At 36.0% G+C, this 6,143-nt stretch overlaps 1 pseudogene; it reads right to left on the bottom strand.

Moving 5' to 3' along the window:
• Positions 1-1,765: 1,765 nt before the first annotated feature.
• LOC116590437 lies at positions 1,766-2,574 on the bottom strand (annotated as a pseudogene).
• Between the last annotated feature and the right edge of the window lie 3,569 nt (positions 2,575-6,143).

Raw genomic sequence — 6,143 nt, 5'->3', positions numbered from 1 at the left:
AAGTCAAGATAAATACTTCAGTGGCTCTGGAATGCTGCAGAGATCACTTTTAAAAGATGCCAAATGTGCTTCAACTACAAATGATGTGGACAAAGACAAAAACTTATAAAATGTAATGCATTCTGTCCACATGATTCACTACTTGGAGAAGTGACAGGTTTGCTACTCAGTCAATTACAGGAAGAATCCAATCAATACATCTCATACCTGCCCATTTCACTAAAAGCACGCATTCCTATGCATGTTCACGCACTCAGACCCATGCACAAGCACAGAGCAAAAACTGGCAATGTAGAACTTGTTGGTTACATTTTCATAACAGTGAAATGGGAGCAATGCCTTTCATTTGACTAATTTAGAATCCCGTGGAGGTCTTCCTAATAGCCCAGGTTATTTGCAACCACCGCTTCATTTTTAACCAACCAGATAGATTAGAGTTGGGAAGAGCTCAATCTGTAAATGAATCATAATGGGAACATTAATGTCTTACAACATTGAAGAAGGATGGTTTCATTTTGCTGCAACCAGCACTTCTAGAGATTAAAGCTAAATCTAATTAATTCAAAGTAGGCAAATGTCCCGTCAATTACACTCTTTAATACTTGTTTTAATTGTAACTGCTTTCTTTTTAAGTCAAAGTCTTTCAGTAGATCCACAATTCCAATTTTATGGCTCTGAAGATGTGCTAATGACCTCTGGCCTTGGCATTTACTTCTCTGTCAGAAGAACTTTCCATGCATTCGCTCTAAAACTGACTCAGTTCCCCATGCATAAAGGGCAGCACGTGATAATGTGAAAGAAATGCGATTATCCAACTTTTCACGAACCCATTGCTTTAATAAATTCCCTGAATAAAGTCTCAACTACTTAGTTTGGTATTCAGGCTTGTTTTTCCTCCACAGGCTCATTGCCACTGCATGTTCTTCTGCACCAGTCACAATAGGCTTTCAATTCCTGGACATGCCTTGCACTTCCTCACTTCAGAGTGTCCCTGACACATTCCCCAGTAATGTTTTTAGACTTTATATTTGGATATCAAGCTAAGTGAATGGAAAGAATAATTGCACCTCCTTAAGTGTGTTTTCTCCTGAGACTAAAAATTCAAGAACAGTGTCTTTGCAAGTTGATCCTTAAAGTTCATCCTACCACAGTATTTCAAAAGCTTCCATCACTCAAACATACCTTGAAACCATCATTACTTATTTAATAAGTTATTTGTATTAGGTTTTTAAACTCTACTATTTTTATAGTATGTCAATATGGAAAATGGCAAATGAGTATTACTTAGTAGACAAAGAATATACAACCATGATGAAAAATAGTATAATTACAAATAATTAGTAAAGAAAAAAGTAAAAACAAAGTATAAAATTCACTGATAATAAATCTGATCAATTGTATATAAAATATGTGGATAATAAATCTAATAATCCAAAATGAAGGCATGGCAAAAAATAACAAATAAAATGCAAGTTAAATATGAGTCAGTATTAAAAACATGTTCAGATCATGGCTCCCTAACTTAAAAAAAAAAGTTTTTAAATATAAAAAAAGATTGTTTGGATTTTTAAAAAATTTGATGTCAAATAGCAGCACAAGGAACCCAATTCCCATAGGGTTTGCTTCTTAAAAGAGGCAACTTAATTTAACTGCCTTCTGTGATAAGGTTGGGTACTGATGACTCATTTCCTTTTTTTTTTTTTTTTAAGTGACTGAAAGAGAACTTTTTATTACTTTTCTGTAAAGAAAATTCAACAGCATCCACTCAGGCCAGTTTGGTGGGTAGTTCTTTAGCCTTTGTCTTCTCCAACTTGGCAATGTGAGCCACAGACTTTGGACACAGGACATTGCCCCTCTCTCCCCCCACCACCGTGATGGTGGATCTCATCATATCTGTCATTGTACTTGGTCCTGGTGGCTTCTACCAGCTTAGCCAGAGCTCCCCTGTCTTCTGAATTAACCTGTGTGAAGGCAACAGTGGTGCAGGTCTTCCCATGAACCAGATGCCCCAGCCTAGCCTTCCCCTTGGTAATGTGTAGGGAAGCCCGCAGCTTAGGACACAGTGCAGGCAGGAAGACAACCAGTTCAATGGGATCCACATCATGTGTAATCACTACCAGCTGAGACTTCTTGTTTCCCACCAAGGTGGTGACAAGATTAACTCCAGCTTGAAGGACAGGAGGCCTTTTAGTGGGGATATCCCCTTTGCCAGCAGCTTTCTTCTCAGCCCAGAACCACAATCTCTGCTTCTTCTTTTGCTTTGTCTCTGGTCTGTATATGTGGGCCAGTTTAGGCAGCTGAGTAGCTGTTTGGTGATCCAAGGCCTGGGTGAACTGGTTAATCATGAGAGGCACTTTTAGACATTTATAGAAAATAACCCTTTGCCATTGCAGCCGGATGTAGTAGGACTATTTGTCAAATGAGGTCTCTTTTGGGCAGGATGTTCTGTCTGATGCTAAAATTCTTGGGCCTTATCTCAGACAAGGGACTGACCACCTTCTTGGTCTCCTGCTTCTTTACAATAGCAGGGGCTTGAGCCAGCTTCTTCCCCTCAGCCTTCTGTCCTTTCAGCATCTCAGATGGCTGGAAGAGAGAGCTCTGATGATTCATTTCTAAACAAAATCTTATGTATGACTTTTGCTCCCCAAACATTTGCATCAGGAAATCTCATGTAACCTCCTGAATCTCCTGTCATATTTTATCTGATATTGAGGAAGTGATGAAAAATAACTTCCTTATCTGTAACCATTCTATCCACTTTGGGAAAAAAGCCTACAGAGATCCTTAACTAAATCATTCTCTCTTAATAATCAAAATACTTTACTAAACTCTGGTAAGTATATAATCTAATTTGTTGTTTAAATGAAAACAAATTTTCAAGATTGATTGTATTAAACAGATAAATGAAATTAGAATATTTGTTTCTGGAGTCATTAGTATACACAGTAATAGTACATAGCAAGGTTATTGTTGCCACTAATTGAGCAATCATCTAAGCCAGGCTCTGTTCTAAACATTTCACATATATTATTTTTTTAATTCTTACAGTAGTGCCTCAAAAATTATAAAGTTGTTTTGATTTTTCACCTTTTACAGCAAAGGAAGAAAGTAATGGAGCCAAAAGGAAACCTAGATCTACCTCAGAGTCATACCCTTATCCACGTTGTCTCTTGTCCACAACTGAGAAAACCTAGAAATGGAAAGTGATTGGTCATTCCAATCAGAGAGATCCCAAATTTTAAAGGAAATTTACAACATTTTGCTTCAGATTTTCTTTTTTTTTTTCTTTTTTTAAATTTATTTATTTTCAGCATAACAATATTCATTATTTTTCACCACAACCAGCGCTCCATGTAATCCGTGCCCTCTATAATACCCACCACCTGGTACCCCAACCTCCCACCCCCCCACCCCTTGCAAACCCTCAGATTGTTTTTCAGAGTCCATAATATCTCATGGTTCACCTCCCCTTGCAATTTCCCCCAACTCCCTTCCCCTCTCTAACTCCCCATGTCCTCCATGCTATTGGTTATGCTCCACGAATAATTTGCTTCAAATTTTCAAAAGCAATCCTCTTGATCACTTAGTCTGTATCTCAGTCATTACTTCTAAATAACATTTCTGTTTTGTCAATGAAGACACTGTCATTATATTACAATGTATAGATAACTCTAAGATTCATTTACATCTTAACTATTCTCATAATGAGTGACAGGAAAAGCACAGATAATCAGAGTCCATATGGTGACTCAAATACATTTGAATAATTACTTTCTGACTCTATTAAACAGTTGGGCTTTTTTTCCAGTGAGCAAAAAAATTAAACAATTTTATTTTGACCCTCCTCTGACCCCATTATTTCTTGGTAGAACTCCTAACATACAGTTAAATGAGTGAAAGAAAACAGCAGACAGAAGAAAGAAGGCAAAAGTAGAGGCTGTGATAAGTGTGTGCATTGATTTTTTTTTTCATTTTAAAGAGTTCAGAAAGACTTTATTTGTCAAAATAAAGTAGAGATGTCTATTCCAATAGCTTTATAACTTTTTAAATTGGATTATTTTTTTTTTATTATTAGTTGTAAGAGTTCCTTATATTCTGGATGCCAGTCCCTTATTAAGTATAAAATTTGCAAATATATTTCCACATTCTATAGGCTGTCTTTTCCCTTTCTTGATATGGCCTTTGAAGCACGGTTTTTATTTGGATAAACTGCAATTTGTTTATTTTTTTTCTTTGTGTGTGTGTATTTTTTAGTATATCTAAAAATCATTACCTAATCAAAGTCATGAAGACTCATGACTGCATTTTCTTTTAGAGTTTTATGCTTTTAGCTTTAAAATGTAGGACTTTGACACATTTTGCACTAAATTTTATATATGGTGTGCCACATGGGTCCTACTTTATTCTTTTAAATGTGGGTATCTAATTGTCCCATCACCTTTTGTTGATATGTGGTTTTATTTCTGGACTCTCAATTTCTTTCCATTGATCAGTCTGTCTATCCTTATGTCACCACCATGCTACTTTTTAAAAAAAATATATTTTGGGGCGCCTGGGTGGCTCAGTTGGTTAAGCAACTGCCTTCAGCTCAGGTCATGATCCCGGAGTCCTGGGATTGAGTCCCACATCGGGCTCCCAGCTCCATGGGGAGTCTGCTTCTCCCTCTGACCTTCTCCCCTCTCATGCTCTCTCTCTCTCTCTCAAATAAATAAATAAATAATGTTTAAAAAAATATATATATATATATTTTATTTTTAAGTAATCTCTATACCCAACTTGGGACTTGAACTTACAACCCTGAGATCAAGAGTTGTATGTTCTACTAACTAAGCTAGCTAGGTGCCCCTACCATATTATCTTGATTAATGTAGCTCTGTAGTAAGCCTTGAAATCAGGACATGTGAGACTTCCAACTTTGTCCTTTTTTCTGGATCTTTTTCATTTTCATATTAATTTTAGAATGAGCTTATCAATTTCTATACAAAGGGCAACTGGGATTTTGATAGGGATTACATTAAATTTTAGATCAATTTGGGAAATATTACAACCTTAAAAATATTAACTCTTCCAATCCATGAACATAGTCCTTCTGTTTATGTGTTTAATTTCTTTCAAAACTGTTTTATAGTTTTTAGTAAACAAGTAATATTGCCAACCCATTGAATTTGTTTATTTATTATTTGCTATAGAAATAAAACACTGAGATTTTTTTGTCACTTCTTTACTAAGGACCATGAGAAATAAAGACATCTCTGGCAGAATCCAGGGAAGAGTAATAATCCTAATAACATATACGCCTAATATTGAACACCAGTAAGAGTTAACATACAGAAAAGGCTTTACACCAGTAGATGTGCAAGGCAACAGAAATTTCCAGGCATAGACATACTATAATATAGGAGTTTAGTCTGTTTTCAAGTAGCACTTTTGATAATAGTTGAAAGCATAGAAGGTTTCTTAGTAAAAGTGAATAGAGGTTTAGATTCTGGTCAGAATGGAGGCTTAAAAATCAAGGTTTAAATTTAAGGTTCTTCCCTTGCAACACATGATACAAAACAGAACATCTTTAAAAAATGTAACTGAAGTGAAAAAAACCACAGTCCATAGGAACAGAAAGAGAGGAAAATATAGATTGCTCTAGACAGTATAGACATTTTAACAATGTTTATTCTTCTGATCCATGAGCATGGAATGGTCTTCCATCTTTATGGGTCTTCTTCAGTTTCTTTCATGAGTGTTCTGTAGTTCCTCGAGTACAGATCCTTTACCTCTTTGGTTAGGTTTATTCCCAGGTATCTTATGGTTCTTGGTGCTATAGTAAACAGAATCGATTCTCTAATTTCTCTTTCTATATTTTCATTGTTAGTGTATAAGAAAGCAACTGATTTCTGTGCACTGGTTTTGTATCCTGCCACATTACTAAATTACTGTATGAGCTCTAGTAGTTTGGGGTGGAGTCTTTTGGGTTTTCCATTTTAAGTATCAAGTCTTCTGTGAAGAGAGAGGGTTTGATTTCTTCTTTGCCAATTGGAATACGTTTTGCTTCTTTTTGTTGTCTGATTGCTGTTACTAGGACTTCTAGTACTGTGTTGAACAACAGTGGTGAGAGTGGGCATCCTTGTCATGTTCCTGATCTCAAAGGG

Source organism: Mustela erminea, chromosome 1 (genome assembly GCF_009829155.1).
Source record: "Mustela erminea isolate mMusErm1 chromosome 1, mMusErm1.Pri, whole genome shotgun sequence".
In the NCBI taxonomy this organism is placed as follows: domain Eukaryota; kingdom Metazoa; phylum Chordata; class Mammalia; order Carnivora; family Mustelidae; genus Mustela; species Mustela erminea.
This window is presented reverse-complemented; position numbering and strand designations above follow the sequence as displayed.